Source organism: Chelonia mydas, chromosome 24 (genome assembly GCF_015237465.2).
Source record: "Chelonia mydas isolate rCheMyd1 chromosome 24, rCheMyd1.pri.v2, whole genome shotgun sequence".
Taxonomy (NCBI): Eukaryota; Metazoa; Chordata; order Testudines; family Cheloniidae; genus Chelonia; species Chelonia mydas.
The window spans coordinates 9,907,039-9,924,543 of record NC_051264.2 but is presented as its reverse complement, the minus strand read 5'-3'; positions in this window follow the sequence as shown (position 1 = coordinate 9,924,543).

Genomic DNA, 17,505 nt, shown 5'->3' with positions numbered 1-17,505 from the left:
AAGCCCAGGCAAAAACTCTCCAAGAGCTGAGAGGCAGTATGGGATAAACTCAGCCCATCCTCACAGGAACAAAAGACACTGGCCTAGGCAGCAACAAAAGAATCTGTTAGACTCTCGAGGGAGTCACCCCCTTCCTTCGGGCAGTTTGGAACTGCGATGAGGTAATGCTCACCTGACTCTGAAGTGGGGTGGGGGGCAAAGCCAAAAGGGAAGAAAGAACATGATAAAAGGGAGAGACATTTGCCATGCTCTCTCTCTCTCTTCCACTTACATCTACAGACACCACACCAAGCGACTGAAGTGCTGATCAAAGGGGAGAGCCTGGATGAAGAGCATGGCTGAGAAGCATGTAAGTTTGTAAGGGCACTGAAAGTGTTAAGATCAGCTTAGAATGCATTTTGCTTTTATTTCATCTGACCAAATCTGACTTGTTGTGCTTTGACTTATAATCACTTAAAATCTCTCTTTATAGTTAATAAATCTGTTTGTTTATTCTACCTAAAGCAGTGAGTTTGGTTTGAGGCATGTCAGAGACTCCACTTGGGATAACAAGCCTGGTACATATCAATTTCTTTGTTAAATTGACGAACTCATGTAAGCTTGCAGCATCCAGCGGGCATAACTGGACACTGCAGGATGGAGGTTCCAAGGGTTGTGTCTGGACCGGAGATATTGGCTAGTGTCATTCAGTTGCACAATCCAAGGAGCAGCTTACATGCCAGAGGCTGTGCGTGAACAGCCCAGGAGTGGGGGTTCTCACAGTAGAACAGGGTAAGGCTGGCTCCAGAGTGAAGGATTGGAGTGACCTAGCAGATCACCAGTCCAGATAACACCAGAGGGGAACGTCACACCTGGATGATATTATTAACCTGTTTTCAAAACCCCACAGCCCTGCTCAAGCAGAAGTAGGCAAAACAAAGGACTATGTGTTCTGCTTAATTTGCATTTAAGCAGTAAACAGAGTAATCAAACAGGAAGGGAAAACAAAGTAAGATCAAACAAGTGAAAAAGGCAGCCAGGACCATCCTTCTGCTTAGACTGTCTCCTAGTGCTCAGCTGGAAAGGTTTTTCAGGAGGGGGACTGAAACTATAACAAGGATGGACAAACACCACCAAGGAACCCTGCCTCCCCCTTTCTCTGGCTAATACATTTCACTGTACCTGAAGAGAAAAAGGAAACAAGTGTTGGACTCTGGTGGAGGATTCCTGACCTGAGAGTTTGGTGAGTAACACTGCTGAAAACATGTGGTGAGACACTTTGCTCACTCTGAAATAGTTTGTTAAGTTAGGCATTAGTCAGCAATTTCTTTATTTTTCGTGTAATCATTTCTGACTTTTATACCTCATTACTAGTCACCTCACCTTTGTCCGGCTTGTCCTCTTCCATCCCTCCACGAACGAAAGTCAACACCACACCATTCTGTTTTGTTGCGAGCACGTTCTTCCCATTTCTGGCCAAAGAGTTTTGTCATGGGATCGGCCCCACACATTTTCAGTCTTCCCAGCGGTCGCATGTGGTCTCTGGGGATCCAGTCATTGATGCGGGTTGTCCACCTATTGTCTTGCCTGCGGACTACATGACCCACCCATCTCCACTTTGCGTTGTACGTCACCTGCACTACATCGGTCACCTCTGTATGCCTTCTGATCTCCTCGTTCGGTATGCGATCACTGAGCATTACACATTCGCTGTCAGGGGTTTGGGCCTTTTGGGGTGTCACCTGATGTGCTGGGGTGCCACTGAGTCAGCCTATTCAGCCAGCCTGGATCCCCTTTACTTGGCCTTGCTGGGTTAGGCTCACAAATCTCTTCCAGCCAAGCACACAGGCAGGGCCACACCCAGCTGCACAGAGAGACAGAGATCCGCTCTGGAAGGATTCAGCCTTAGGGGCTTGCCCCAACACCCTGGTGCCCACTCTCTTTAAGGGATACAAAAACCCAAAGGTTTTATGAAATTTGCCCCCCTCCCTCAATGTGGAGGGAGATATGCACAACTTCTCTCTCCCCCCCACACAGTTAGAAATTACATAAACTGGGTAATATGACAAACAAGCAATACATTTATGAACTACAAAAGGTGAATTTTAAGTGAATATAAGAGATAACAGTGCAAAGCAGATAAGCTGACCAAATAGGCCAGTGAAGAAGCTTGGCAACATGTGACTTCCAGAGGAAGAAAGCGGAATGTCCGGGTTCCAGTAACACAGACACAGGTAACTAACCGCTTTCATGTTCTCTCCACAGGTACCATTGCGGAGAATGGACCAGATGATATGCCTGGGGGGAGAAAGCAGAAGGAGACTCCGCTGGTTGGAAGGCATGAGATGCGATGTCCTGAGGTTGGGGGTTCCACGACCACCACTCCCAAGAGGAGGAGGTGGGTGGTGGTGGTCGGGGACTCTCTCCTCCGGGGGACTGAGTCATCTATCTGCCGCCCTGACCGGGAAAACCGAGAAGTCTGCTGCTTGCCAGGGGCTAAGATTCGCGATGTGATGGAGAGACTGCCGAGACTCATCAAGCCCTCGGATCGCTACCCCTTCCTGCTTCTCCACGTGGGCACCAATGATACTGCCAAGAATGACCTTGAGCGGATCACTGCAGACTACGTGGCTCTGGGAAGAAGGATAAAGGAGTTAGAGGCGCAAGTGGTGTTCTCGTCCATCCTCCCCGTGGAAGGAAAAGGCCTGGGTAGGGACCGTCGAATCGTGGAAGTCAATGAATGGCTACGCAGGTGGTGTCGGAGAGAAGGCTTTGGATTCTTTGACCATGGGATAGTGTTCCATGAAGGAGGAGTGCTGGGCAGAGACGGGCTCCACCTTACGAAGAGAGGGAAGAGCATCTTTGCCAGCAGGCTGGCTAACCTAGTGAGGAGGGCTTTAAACTAGGTTCACCGGGGGAAGGAGACCAAAGCCCTGAGGTAAGTGGGAAAGCGGGATACCGGGAGGAAGCACAGGCAGGAATGTCTGTGAGGGGAGGGCTCCTGCCTCATACTGAGAATGAGGGGCGATCAACAGGTTATCTCAAGTGCTTATATACGAATGCCCAAAGCCTTGGAAACAAGCAGGGAGAACTGGAGTTCCTGGTGATGTCAAGGAATTATGATGTGATTGGAATAACAGAGACTTGGTGGGATAACTCACATGACTGGAGTACTGTCATGGATGGTTATAAACTGTTCAGGAAGGACAGGAAGGGCAGAAAAGGTGGGGGAGTAGCACTGTATGTAAGGGAGCAGTATGACTGCTCAGAGCTCCGGTACGAAACTGTAGAAAAACCTGAGTGTCTCTGGATTAAGTTTAGAAGTGTGTGCAACAAGAGTGATGTAGTGGTGGGAGTCTGCTATAGACCACCGGACCAGGGGGATGAGGTGGATGAGGCTTTCTTCCGGCAGCTCACGGAAGCTACTAGATCGCACGCCCTGATTCTCATGCGTGACTTTAATTTTCCTGATATCTGCTGGGAGAGCAATACAGCGGTGCATAGACAATCCAGGAAGTTTTTGGAAAGCGTAGGGGACAATTTCCTGGCGCAAGTGCTAGAGGAGCCAACTAGGGGGGGCGCTTTTCTTGACCTGCTGCTCACAAACCGGGTAGAATTAGTGGGGGAAGCAAAAGTGGACGGGAATCTGGGAGGCAGTGACCATGAGTTGGTTGAGTTCAGGATCCTGACACAGGGAAGAAAGGTAAGCAGCAGGATACGGACCCTGGACTTCAGGAAAGCAGACTTCAACTCCCTCAGGGAACGGATGGGTAGGATCCCCTGGGGGACTAACATGAAGGGGAAGGGAGTCCAGGAGAGCTGGCTGTATTTCAAGGAGGTCCTGGACCTTGAGGGAATACATACTTTCATATATTAAATATATATATATTTTAAACCAGACCTGGGTATCTGTGGGTACACTCCTTTATTTATTTAAATGTCTAATGCTTTTCTGAATCTGTGACCATAGGCACCCTGGTATTCACACACTACACACTATTGCAATAATATTTGTACAAAATATGTCTTATGAATTATTGTATGTAAGCTAATAACATGCTGGTTATTAATATTGCAAAATGTGTGTGTGTTAATGGTATATGTAAAGTCATGAATTCCCTCTAGATGTTACTAGAACATGTTTGACTAGACAGCTTTGCCTAAGTAAAGGTGATAAATAAGTCTGTCCTAGATTAAGGAATGTGGGTTTACCTCAATTTACGTATTGGCAGAAAACAAAGCTATCAAGCTAAACCAGTAGGGGTAATCCTGCTCCTGAACTCGGGATGTTAGATGGGGCGGGATCTGAGTTACTACAGAGAATTCTTTCCTGGGTATCTGGCTGGTGAATCTTGCCCACATGGTCAGGGTTCAGCTGATTGCCACATTTGGGGTCGGGAAGGCATTTTCCTCCATGGGAGATTGGAAGAGGCCCTGGGGGTTTTTCGCCTTCCTCTGCAGCATGGGCCACTGGTCACTTGCTGGAGGATTCTCTGCACCTTGAAGTCTTTAAACCATGATTTGAGGACTTCACTAGCTCAGACACAGGTGAGAGCTTTATTGCAGGAGTGGGTGGGTGAGATTCTGTGGCCTGCATTGTGCAGGAGGTCAGACTAGATAATCATAATGGTCCCTTCTGACCTTAATATCTATGAATCCCTGTTGAGGTTACAGGGACAAACCATCCCGATGAGTCGAAAGAATAGTAAATATGGCAGGCGACCAGCTTGGCTTAACGATGAAATCCTAGCGGATCTTAAACATAAAAAAGAAGCTTACAAGAAGTGGAAGGTTGGACATATGACCAGGGAAGAGTATAAAAATATTGCTCGGGCATGTAGGAATGATATCAGGAGGGCCAAATCGCACCTGGAGCTGCAGCTAGCAAGAGATGTCAAGAGTAACAAGAAGGGTTTCTTCAGGTATGTTGGCAACAAGAAGAAAGCCAAGGAAAGTGTGGGCCCCTTACTGAATGAGAGAGGCAACCTAGTGACAGAGGATGTGGAAAAAGCTAATGTACTCTATGCTTTTTTTGCCTCTGTCTTCACTAACAAGGTCAGCTCCCAGACTGCTGCGCTGGGCATCACAAAATGGGGAAGAGATGGCCAGCCCTCTGTGGAGATAGAGGTGGTTAGGGACTATTTAGAAAAGCTGGACGTGCACAAGTCCATGGGGCCGGACGAGTTGCATCCGAGAGTGCTGAAGGAATTGGCGGCTGTGATTGCAGAGCCATTGGCCATAATCTTTGAAAACTCGTGGCGAACGGGGGAAGTCCCAGATGACTGGGAAAAGGCTAATGTAGTGCCAATCTTTAAAAAAGGGAAGAAGGAGGATCCTGGGAACTACAGGCCAGTCAGCCTCACCTCAGTCCCTGGAAAAATCATGGAGCAGGTCCTCAAAGAATTAATCCTGAAGCACTTGCATGAGAGGAAAGTGATCAGGAACAGCCAGCATGGATTCACCAAGGGAAGGTCATGCCTGACTAATCTAATTGCCTTCTCTGATAAGATAACTGGCTCTGTGGATGAAGGGAAAGCAGTGGATGTATTGTTTCTTGACTTTAGCAAAGCTTTTGACACGGTCTCCCACAGTATTCTTGTCAGCAAGTTAAGGAAGTATGGGCTGGATGAATGCACTATAAGGTGGGTAGAAAGTTGGCTAGATTGTCGGGCTCAACGGGTAGTGATCAATGGCTCCATGTCTAGTTGGCAGCCGGTGTCAAGTGGAGTGCCCCAGGGGTCGGTCCTGGGGCCGGTTTTGTTCAATATCTTCATAAATGATCTGGAGGATGGTGTGGATTGCACTCTCAGCAAATTTGCGGATGATACTAAACTGGGAGGAGTGGTAGATACGTTGGAGGGCAGGGGGACCTAGACAAATTGGAGGATTGGGCCAAAAGAAATCTGATGAGGTTCAATAAGGATAAGTGCAGGGTCCTGCACTTAGGACGGAAGAATCCAATGCACCGCTACAGACTAGGGACCGAATGGCTAGGCAGGAGTTCTGCGGAAAAGGACCTAGGGGTGACAGTGGACGACAAGCTGGATATGAGTCAGCAGTGTGCCCTTGTTGCCAAAAAGGCCAATGGCATTTTGGGATGTATAAGTAGGGGCATAGCAAGCAGATCGAGGGACGTGATCCTTCCCCTCTATTCGACATTGGTGAGGCCTCATCTGGAGTACTGTGTCCAGTTTTGGGCCCCACACTACAAGAAGGATGTGGATAAATTGGAGAGAGTCCAGCAAAGGGCAACAAAAATGATTAGGGGTCTAGAACACATGACTTATGAGGAGAGGCTGAGGGAGCTGGGATTGTTTAGTCTACAGAAGAGAAGAATGAGGGGGGATTTGATAGCTGCTTTCAACTACCTGAAAGGGGGTTCCAAAGAGGATGGCTCTAGACTGTTCTCAATGGTAGCAGATGACAGAACGAGGAGTAATGGTCTCAAGTTGCAGTGGGGGAGGTTTAGATTGGATATTAGGAAAAACTTTTTCACTAAGAGGGTGGTGAAACACTGGAATGCATTACCTAGGGAGGTGGTAGAATCTCCTTCCTTAGAGGTTTTTAAGGTCAGGCTTGACAAAGCCCTGGCTGGGATGATTTAACTGGGACTTGGTCCTGCTTCGAGCAGGGGGTTGGACTAGATGACCTTCTGAGGTCCCTTCCAACCCTGATATTCTATGATTCTATGATTCTATGATAAGGCAAAATACACCAGCTAAGCTCAATATACTTAAGAAACAGGTTACAAAATGTAAATTCTCACCCTAAATGTTATTTTAGGCAAGTTGCAAAGTTTCTGTGGTTCAGAGTTCCAGTTATATTCCTTTTCAGACTGGACCCCTGTCTCAGTCTGAACTCCCCCCTTGCCTTCCCTGCAGTCTTTGTTCTTGGGCAGACAGTCCATGGAGAGGAGAAGTCCCATTTGCCTTACTCCCCACCCTTAAATAGGATTTACGTAAGGTGGGAATCCTTTGTTTTCCAAACTTGACTCCCACTTTCCCTTACAGTGGAAAGTTACAAGAAGTCCCAGGTAATGTTTAGTATCAGGTGACAAGACCACCTGACTCTGTAGTATAACGGCATCCATGAGTCAGTGGCAGTATGGAGCATGCCCAGGAAGGCCAAGCTTTTTCACAGTCCATTGTCCTCGTTGATGGGCCATCCGCTCTGTCTGGCTTTTCCATTGTTGTACCTGAAGTGTTAGCAGTGGGTGTCACCCAAAGTAGCATAGCTGAAATACAGATACATAGTCAATATTCCTAACTTCAGATGCAGAAATGATACAGGCATACAAATTGGATAAATCACATTCAGTAAATTAGAACCTTTCCAAAGATCTCTTACAAGACCCATCTTGCATAAAGTACATCTCAGTTATGTCATATTCATATCATAAGCATATTTTCATAAAGAATATGGAGTGAAACATCACATTCTCCTTTCCATTGGTCTCTGGGTGACAGCGAATTTTTCTTCCTCGGCTTTCGTTGTTGACCAGCTTTCTGCTCCATATAACATTGCTGGCAGAACAGTGGAGTTAAACAGTTCTTTCCTTTCTTCATGGGCAGTTCATCATCCGTTAGAGACGTCTTTATTTTATTGAAACTTGCCCACCCTGCCTTTTTCCTCCTACTGCATTCCCTTTCAAATGAGTTGTCACTGTTCAGCTGCTGACCCAGGTAAATATATTTGTCGACCTCCTTGATTATTTTCCCATTTACAGTGATGATTCCTTCTGCACAATGCTCCTTCCACATCCACTTAGTCTTTGACGTGTTCACTTCCAACCCGATATCATGCGAAAGTGTTTGCAGTTGCTGCAATTTGTTCTCCAGTTCTACTGTGTCCTTTGCCAATATTACACAGTCGTCAGTGAAGAAAAAGATGTGTTAACTGTTCTCCATCAATTCGTATTCCTTCTTCCCAGTTGAGTTTCTTGAACAGCAATTCCAGTACTGCTGCAGACAGCTTCGAAGAAATTGTGTTGCCTTGTCTGAGTCCTCTACGTATAGTAATAATGCAGGGGGCATAGAATAATGTTATCTCTGTGAGCAGTTGCGGTTAATTTCTTCCAGCATGTTGACGTACCTTGGGTCAATCCCAATTTTGTTGAGCACATTGAGTACAGCATTAATCTCCACCTAGTCTAATGCCTTTTTGTAGTCGATGAATGCAATACACGACGGTACTTTGTATTCCGTGCATTTTTCGATTGCTGCTGAATTGAGTGGATTTGATCAATTGTTGAATACCCTGAGTGGAAACCAGCTTGTTCTCTGCTTTCTTGCATTTCAAGATCCTTCTTAATCCGATTGAGTATGACACGGGTGAAAACCGTATACACTTGTGAGAGGAGTGTAATCAGATGGTAGTTGCTCAATTCTTTAAGATCACCTTTCTTCATCAATAGTATTGTTTTCGATTTCTTCCATGCATCTGGAACACACTTGCTATTGATGTAGATGGTGAACTGTTGCGCCAATGCTTTGGAGAGAGTATCTTTCCCTGTTTTGAGATATTCTAGCCAAATATCGTCTACTCTCGGGCTCTTCCCTCTCTTTATGTTATGAGCTGCATATTCGATTTCTTCCCACATAATGTCTGGAACTTCTTCTATAACCTGCTGCCTCGATGGTGTACGCTGGACATTGACATGCAAGGAGTAGAGATCATAGAATTTTGTACATATTTTGTTCATCTTGCTCCTTTCCAATGTCCTTTCACCATTTTCGCAATAATCTGTTTCAGCCTAACATCTCTTTCTACCTTCTTCAGACTCTCGTTCTTTTTGGCCACCTCTCTCAATTTCTTCTTTCTAAAGTCTTCGTAGTCTTCTTTGATCTTCACCCAAATTTCTTTGCACAGTGTTCTGTAGTCTTCACCCTTTTTTCCTTCTAATTTCATGCATGCCCTCCTTGCCATTAGATTCAGTTTCCTTGCTGATCCTCTGCTTGCATCCCAGCATTTTCAATGCCTTTGCCTTCTTAGCTGCTGAGATTATCTGCAAGATAAATTCTTCATAGTCCTCATCAATGTCCTTGTTGACCTTATATTCGAGGTCCATTTCACGCAGTTCCTGTGCAAAAAGTGCCACTTTTGCTTCAGTTTCTGGCTTCTCTTGGCTCAGTCTTTGTAGGCATTGTCAACGCATAGTTTTGAGTGCAACATGTGATGGTCTGAGCCTGTGCAAATGATTCATTCTCCTATTGTCGCTACATCATTGAAGATTCTTCTGGCATCCATCAATACATAATCAACCTGATTCAGTGTGACTCCATCCGGGCTTTCCTATGTCCACTGCTGACGTTGTTCTTTTTAAAATATCGTGTTCATTATGTGGAGATGGTCTGCCTCTGCAAATGCAGCCAGACGTGCTCTGTGATCATTTCTTATACCTTTACCGAATTTTCCCACGTACTTTTCATTCTCACTCTCCTTTTCACCTACTATTGCAGTGAAGTCCCCTTGGATGATTGTGTAGGTGGCTCTGCATTGCCTCCTCCAGCTCTTCATAGAAATGTTCTGTTTCTTCGTCTTCTGCTTGTTGCATGGGAGCATTCACCTGAATAATTTTAATCATTCTCCTTTGTTTTAACTGAAGCATGAGAACTGCTGTCCGGGATGATATGATGTTGCAGCTGACTGTCCTTGAACTGTTTCTTTCCTGACAATGAATCAACACCTCCAGTCCTTACTCTGTTGTTGAATGATACTCCTAGGAATACTTGCTCTCTGCTTTTCTATTGTGCAACGAGGTCTTTTGTTCTTCTTGTTTGGCATATCCTGATGACATCAGTTTTTATTGATTTTGTGAATTCAATGTAAGTATCAATGTACAGATCAGATTATAGTGTTCTTGTGTTGTGACTTGCAACAAATAATTGGACTATTCTTTTACTCATTTTCTGTTTTTCATCCTGTGCTACCCTGGGTTGTGAGCGTTGGTGAGACCGATGCATGAGTCTTTGCTCAGTTTCCTGGTTTATTCTACTTTGTGTGGTGTATTTGGCAGGAGAGTTTTGCAGCAGTGCATTCGGGGTGCCAGCCCTTGTGCCTTATAGCTGCGGTACCCCCTCCACTTTGGCCGGGTTGCCCTAGAGTAATAGAGGTATGGTCGGACTCCCTACTACTCTGGATGCTAGCTCATTACTTGTACTCACTTAAAATCCACCTCTTTGTAGTTAATAAACTTGTTTTACTGTTTTACCTGATCAAATTGTGTTTAAATTGAAATGTCTGAATACCTATTTCAAATGATAAGCCAGCATATTAGTCCCTTTAAGGAATAATGGACTTAAAATATTTTGCACTTTCCAGGAGAGGGCTGGGTAGTACAGGACATCCATTGGCCTGCTGTTGCCAAGAAGGCCAATGGCATTTTGGGGTGTATAAGTAGGGGCATTGCCATCAGATTGAGGGACATGATTGTTCCCCTCTATTCAACATTGGTGAGGCCTCATCTGGAATACCGTGTCCAGTTTTGGACCCCACACTACAAGAAGGATGTGGAGAAATTGGAAAGAGTCCAGCGAAGGGCAACAAAAATGATTAGGGGTCTGGAACACATGATTTATGAGGAGAGGCTGAGGGAACTGGGATTGTTTAGTCTACAGAAGAGAAGAATGAGGGGGGATTTGAAAGCTGCTTTTATCTACCTGAAAGGTGGATCCAAAGAGGATGGATCTAGACTATTCTCAGTGATAGCAGATGACAGGACAAGGAGTAATGGTCTCAAGTTGCAGTGGGGGAGGTTTAGGTTGGATATTAGGACAAACTTTTTCACTAGGAGGGTGGTGAAACACTGGAATGCGTTACCTAGGGAGGTGGTGGAATCCCCTTCCTTAGAAGTTTTTAAGGTCAGGCTTGACAAAGCCCTGGCTGGGATGATTTAGTTTGGGATTGGTCCTGCTCTGGGAAGGGGGTTGGACTAGATGACCTCCAGAGGTCCCTTCCAACTCTCATATTCTATGATTCATTTCTGGGAAGAAATCAGGGAGTGTGTTGGGGTCACTCTGCAGTATAACTAAGGCTGGTGAGAGCCAGAGTGTAACCCGAGTGTGGCTGGTAGACTGCAGTTGCAGAACTTTCTTCCCTTCTTCATGCGTTGTTTTTTTTTTTCCCTGTAAATTGGGATGACAACACTGATCCCTTTTGGGAAGCGTGGGGAGATCTGCGGATAAGACGTGCTGTGCAAGAGCGAACCGGTTCTTATTGAAAGACAGAAAAAGTTGACACTCAGGGCATGGCTTGCATGCTGGAAGGCTGTCTGTGAGCAGCCCAGGTGGGAGCTACTTCAGCAAGGCGTTAGAAGAGGCACCGAGAGTTTCAGGGCAGGGGTGACACAGCTACTCATTTGTCTAGATTGTACCCTGGTATGTCACACCCACCTAGGGATCTTGGAGGCTGGGGGTGCAGAGAACCCTCATAATTGTTCTGCAGAGTCTCAGTTTGTATTTGAATAAACAGCTTCCTGCTGTTCCAACTGTGCAGAAAACCTAGACAATGTGACCCAAGTTTACCCAGTGCAGGGACATCTGCTTGGGTCTGCAGAGAGCCTGAAACAGTAACTGAGGGAGGAACTGCCCCATGCATTTCAATGGGTGCTAATTCCGAGCATACCAATCTTTGTGACTATTTCATCAAAGTGTGTGAGGAATCAGGGGAGGGGGTCAGGGCATGAAGAATTACAGAATCATTTACTAAAGTGAGGGGCATGTCCAAAGGGCTGGGGTGGAAGGGGTAAGGGTAATGTATGAATGCATAGCATATGGCGGAGGGGATGGGAGAGGGACAGGAGTGTTCTCGTTTTCCGAAATGGGAGCTCAGCTGCCAAATATTTGCAGCTTCATGAACCCCAGTCACTCAAGACTCTCGCATCAGACCTTTGAAAAGAAAAATCATGAGACTGGCTGAAAAACCATGAGATTTGTTTGAACAGGCGACATGGGAATCTCTCTATAGGCCTGCTGGTTTCTGAGCCTTTAGGGCACGCACAGGCCGCGGTAGAAGGTTTTCTCTGCAACTGTGAAGGCTGGAGACTGGAGCTGGTGGGGATTTCCCACTGGGATGACATTCAGACCAAACAGTCACTTTCCGCAAAACCAACTTCTTCCATGAGAAATTTTCATCAGAAAATTGTTCCCTGCTTCGGACTCCCTGCTTCTCAGCAGACTGCCTGGCTCCGCACCTCTGGGGCAGCCCACCTGGCCGGCTGCTCCATTACAGGAGACCCCAGGCCTTCCACATTCCCAGATCCTCAGTAGCCTGGAAGCCCTAGGAATTCCAGCTCCCAGGCTCCTGCCTTGCAGGCTGCTGGGGCACATGGTGGCTGTGACCAGGCCCAGTGGTTAGAGAGGACAGAGGCATTAGAAACTGGAGCCCAGGGTCATAGGCAGAGGCCAAACACCAGAGCAAGGGTCAGGACCAGGTTACCTGGAGGAAAGGAAGGCAGGATTAAGGCTAGGAACAAGCAGGGGCAGGAGCTATCACAGCTGTGGGTGAGTGCACTGAGCAGCTGCTGCTGGGTTTAAGAGCCAGTCTGCGGACTCACCAGCAATCAATCAGGCAGCCTACTACAGGCCAGCTGCACTTGTTAGGTTGCCCAGAGGCAGACTCAGCCGCAGGCCCACATTCCTGATGCCAGGACGCCTTGGGAGCTTCGGAAACAATATGAAAAAATCAGAACAAAATGTCATTTTGACTTTTTCTGAACAAAATTTCGGAATTCCTGTTCCACAGGAAATTTTAGTTTCAATTGTTTTGGTTACATTTTGGAATTAATTTTTGTGGTGTGAATTTTCAGAATTTCCTGCAGGATAGAGCTGACTGGAAACTGGAATCCCTGTCTATTTTTAATGAGAGCTGAGGTTCGCACCTAATGAGCTGACTCGGGGAGCTGGAGCTTTATGAAGAATGACAAAAATGCCATGGGGCTCATGCTAAAATCATTAGAGCTGGCAACACTGAATTTGGGAAACATTGACTTGGTCCTTAGGATCTGCAGCAATAATCTGCCATGCATTACATCTCGGCTGTCTACAGGCCTAGCGCTCCCGGGGGATAAAGCAGCCTAGAGATGAAAAATCTAATGTTATTTCTATGGGAATTCGAATGAGATCATTTTATCTGAAATTTGTCACAGGAATTTTCTATTTTTGATGGAAAAAACATTGAAACAAAAAATGGTTTTGTTTTCTTTTTAATTTTTTCATTACCTCTCCCCCCCACCCCACCCCCCTCCCGCACACATACCAAATGGCATCAAAAATCAATGAAGGGACTTCTCTGTTCCTAATCTATTGCCCATCCAGCTGAATGGGGTCAAAATAAGATCCCTAAACTACAACTTCCACAATGCACCCTGGCACCATTAGCAACTGATGTTCAATATTGAACTGACTCCAAATGAATCCCCGCGATTCAGTTCAACAAACAGAGATTAATCATTTTGATCTGGGAACGTTGAAACATTTATTTTTCCTGGAAAATGTCAATATTTTGATTTTTCAGGACAAAAGGTTGAAAGATCGGAATTTCCCATGGGATGTGAAATTCTGATTTTTACGAAGCTCTAGCTCTAACTGTGATGTGGCAATTTTCTGCACTATCTTTGGGAGATCTTATTTTGTGTATCATTGCAGGCCACAGACTGTGTGTAGTTCTGTGGGGGAGGGTGACCACAGCTCCTCCAGGAACTAAGAAAAGTAGGGGGGAGGTGATGGGGTGCCTGCCCCACACTGGGCTCTAAGGGGTTAATAGAACCCTAGGGAGGCTGTGCGGGAGGCAGCCAATCAGAGAAGGGCTGAAGGGAGCAGCCAAGCAGGCCCATATAAAAAGGGAGCTGCAGGGTAGAGGAAGGCAGTTCTCTGCTGGGTGCCCAGGAAGGAAGAACTGTGTCTCTGGAAGGCTGAGAGAACTGCCAGCACCCTGGACAGAGCAGTGCCGCTAGCAGGGACTGGGGGAGCGACAGATAGCTCCTGGCTGGCTGCTGGGGTTTGCAGGCTGCAGTCCTGAGGCAAGGGCAAGGAGGATACTGGGGCCACGAGGAAGTGGCCAGACAATTCGCTGCAGTAGCCACTAGGGGAGGTGGCTGACCAGCGGACTCCCGGAAGAGGGAGCACAGTGCGTGGCACAGCCGGAGGGCTGTGTCACTGAAGAGGTCGCTGTGGTCCTTGGAGAGACCTGGGTCCTAGAGCAGGAGTGATGGCAGCAAGGCATCACCCAAAGATTGCGCACTAACATGCAGAGCTAATTCCCAAGACAACCAGCAGGAAGCTCCAGAGTGGTGAGTGAACCCCGTTACAGGGCGTGATTAGGCAAATTCATCTCTACGCCTCTAGAGAGGTACCATCACCTGGGGAGGCTCCAGATACTAGTTCAAACTGGATTCTCCAGAGACCAACAGACAAAGAAAGGACTGGTGGATAAATAATCTGAGTTTCAACTGGCTCAGGACCTTCTTTCTGATCCAGCAAACAGAAAAGACCTTCTGTCCAAGAGGGGCCCCAATCCTTCCTGCAAACAGTTGAAAGGACTTTGGCCTACTGATGCCCCATAAGCCTGACAGGTGACTGGAAATTTTTCTGCACGCTGTCCTGAGGTTTACAAACCCCAGGCAGGACACAGGCAGAAGAGAGCCTTCCCTGCTCCCAGGCAACCAGGCTGACCACACCCCAGTACCGCTGCCAGAACTGCCACTCATGGAGACAAACCCACAGCTGGGCCCCATAAGGAAAACAAGCCCAACTATGAAAGAACAGAAAGGTCTGCAATGATGAAGAGGAAACAGCCGCAGGCCTAGCTGACTCCAGGGAACTGATAGGGGGACACAAGAAGACTGCAGGCCCTGGAGCTTAAGGGCTGATTGGTTCATTTCATGTTAAAGTGATGGACTGAGCCCATTGAAGTTGAATAGAGGAAAGCTGCTTTAATGAAAATTGGGCCACAGAAACGGGGCGTACACACAACAACTGACACATACATATAGGAACTTGTGTTGGTTTGATACGTCTTTCTCTGCAATGCTTTCATCTTACCAATAAATGTACTTGCTTGTAAAGAGCAATCTGATAACATGTGACTGCTGGCAATTACAGTTGTTCATAGCCCTCGAAGAGAAAACAAAGCAAAGACCCTGGCCTGGTTAGGCAGTCTGGCATGCTGGGGATATCACAGTGTAAGCAGGGAACGGAGCAGCCTGGAAATACCCTGGTCAGGACAGAGAGAGATGCAGGTCTCTGACCAAGAGAGGTGGTGGCTGAGGATGCAGAAGGCTAGAGCAGTTGCCCTCGAGGGACCATCGAGGGAGAATCCAGGTGCAGTTGCCCTGAACTGTGACAATAACCTTCTCTGTAATTGTTGAGAAAGCAAATGAAGAGGAGTTGGCAAACTGAGTCTGCAAAGCGATTTCACAGGAGAAAATTCATGGCTAGCAGTTTTGCTGAGTACATGCTTTGGGAATGTGCGTAGACAGTACAACCCTGATTGACCTGGCCCAGCCTCTGGTAGGCTTACACAGCGTAAGGCGTTCGTACTGCCTCCCATCACCATTATTAATGATTTGTATTATGCTACCACCGAGGAGCTTCAGTCATAGAGCAGGACCCCACTGTGCTAGGGGCTGTACAAACAAAGAACAAATACTAGTCCCTGCCCCGTAGCACCTGAGCACCTTCCATGGCAAACAGATGACATATGAGGGAAGATTGAAAAAATTGGGTTTGTTTAGTCTGGAAAAGAGAAGATTGAGAGGGGACATAACAGTTTTCAAGCATGTAAAAGGTTGTTACAAGGAGGAGGGGAAAAGGTTGTTTTTCTTAATCTCTGAGGCTGGGACAAGAGGCAATGGGCTTAAATTGCAGCAAGGGAGGTTTAGGTTGGACATTAGGAAAAAATTCTTAACTGTCAGGGTGATTAAACACTGGAATAAATTGCCTAGGTAGGTTGTTTCAAAATCTCAGAATTTCCCCATAGGAGGGAAAGTCCATTTCTCGACCAACTCTGATCCCAAGTGAATGTCTGGGGTTAAACTCATACAGATCCCCCCAGGGGGGCTGGGCCAAAGCCCTAGGCAGGAACTAACTAAGGGGACTTTCATTGCATGGTACATATTAACAACACGGACATTCCTCTGACGATCTTAAAACACATTAGAGAGCTGGGTAAATATGAAAATTATCCCCATTTCTCCTAAAGAGTTAAACAGGGCACAAACAGATGGAATGACTCTCCTACATGAGGAAGTGGTAGAGTGGGGAAGGAAGCGAACCCAGGAGTCCTGAATCACTGCCTCCCAGGGCTGAGACTAGAACCCCAGAGTCCTGATCATCAGTCTATCTACCCTAACCCTTAGACCACACTCCTACCTCTACACTGTAGACTGGACTCTGCTTTGATACTGTTCATTACAGCAATATGAAAGCTAAGGACATATTTAAGTTTTGCTAATTAATTGTGGGGTCACAGAACTTTACTTCATTTTCACCCACTCTCCCGTCCCCAAAAGAAAGGACTGCCTTGATTCTGGCTTGATTCTGACATACTGTACTCTAGCTTTACTGCCATTTCAGAGTGGTTACTCCTCATTTACACTGGAGTTACTCCTGGTTTACAATGCCTGGCCAGATCCTCACTTCTTGTTATTTTCTGTGCTAGTAATCACTAGCTCTTACATCAGTAGATCTCAAAAAGTTCTTTACAAAGGAGGTCAGCATCATTATTCCCATTCTACAGGTTGGGAAACTGAGACACTGGGAGGGGAAGTGACTTGCCCATGGTCACGCCGCAGCAGAGCTGGGAATAAAACTGTAGTTTTCAGTCCAATAGGCCACACAGCCCAGTGACTTCAGTAGAGCTTTCCCCCAATTTGCCCCAGCTGAGCTTCTGGCCCAGAATATTTACAGCTTCTGGTTTACAACAGAGTTACACCCCCTTTACAATGGAGTAGTTTCAGTAAAATCACATCCAGTTTACAATAAACCATTTAGTTATAATGGGGTTACCCCAGGTTATAACAATATACTGTATGTACAAGAGTTACTCCTGGTTCATACCAGCATTACTCCTGGTATACAGTAGATTTACCCTTGGTTTGCAACAGAGTATTGACATCTGTGTTACTCTTGGTTTACAGTCGTGTATTTACAACAGAGTTATGACTAGTTTACAATGAAGTATCTATTTATAATGGAATTACCCACAGTTTATGATGACACATTTAAGACGGACTTACTTTTGGTTTACAGTGAAGTATTTACAACAGAGTTACTCCTGGTATACCACACACACACACACACACACCCTTGATTTGCACCAGTGTCAGTGACAGCAGAATCGGCTCTGATATTTGACATTTAAATAGCAAAGTAACAAATGCAGCAGAAACTTTAGAAATTCAATCATGGATTTTATATCCAGCTCAGGAATGAAATTCTGACATCAGGTAGGAAGCTCAGGGGATTTCCAGGAGATGCCAGGATCCTGTCTGCACCTGGCATGAGATTTTGGTCATAAAAAGTGTTTCGA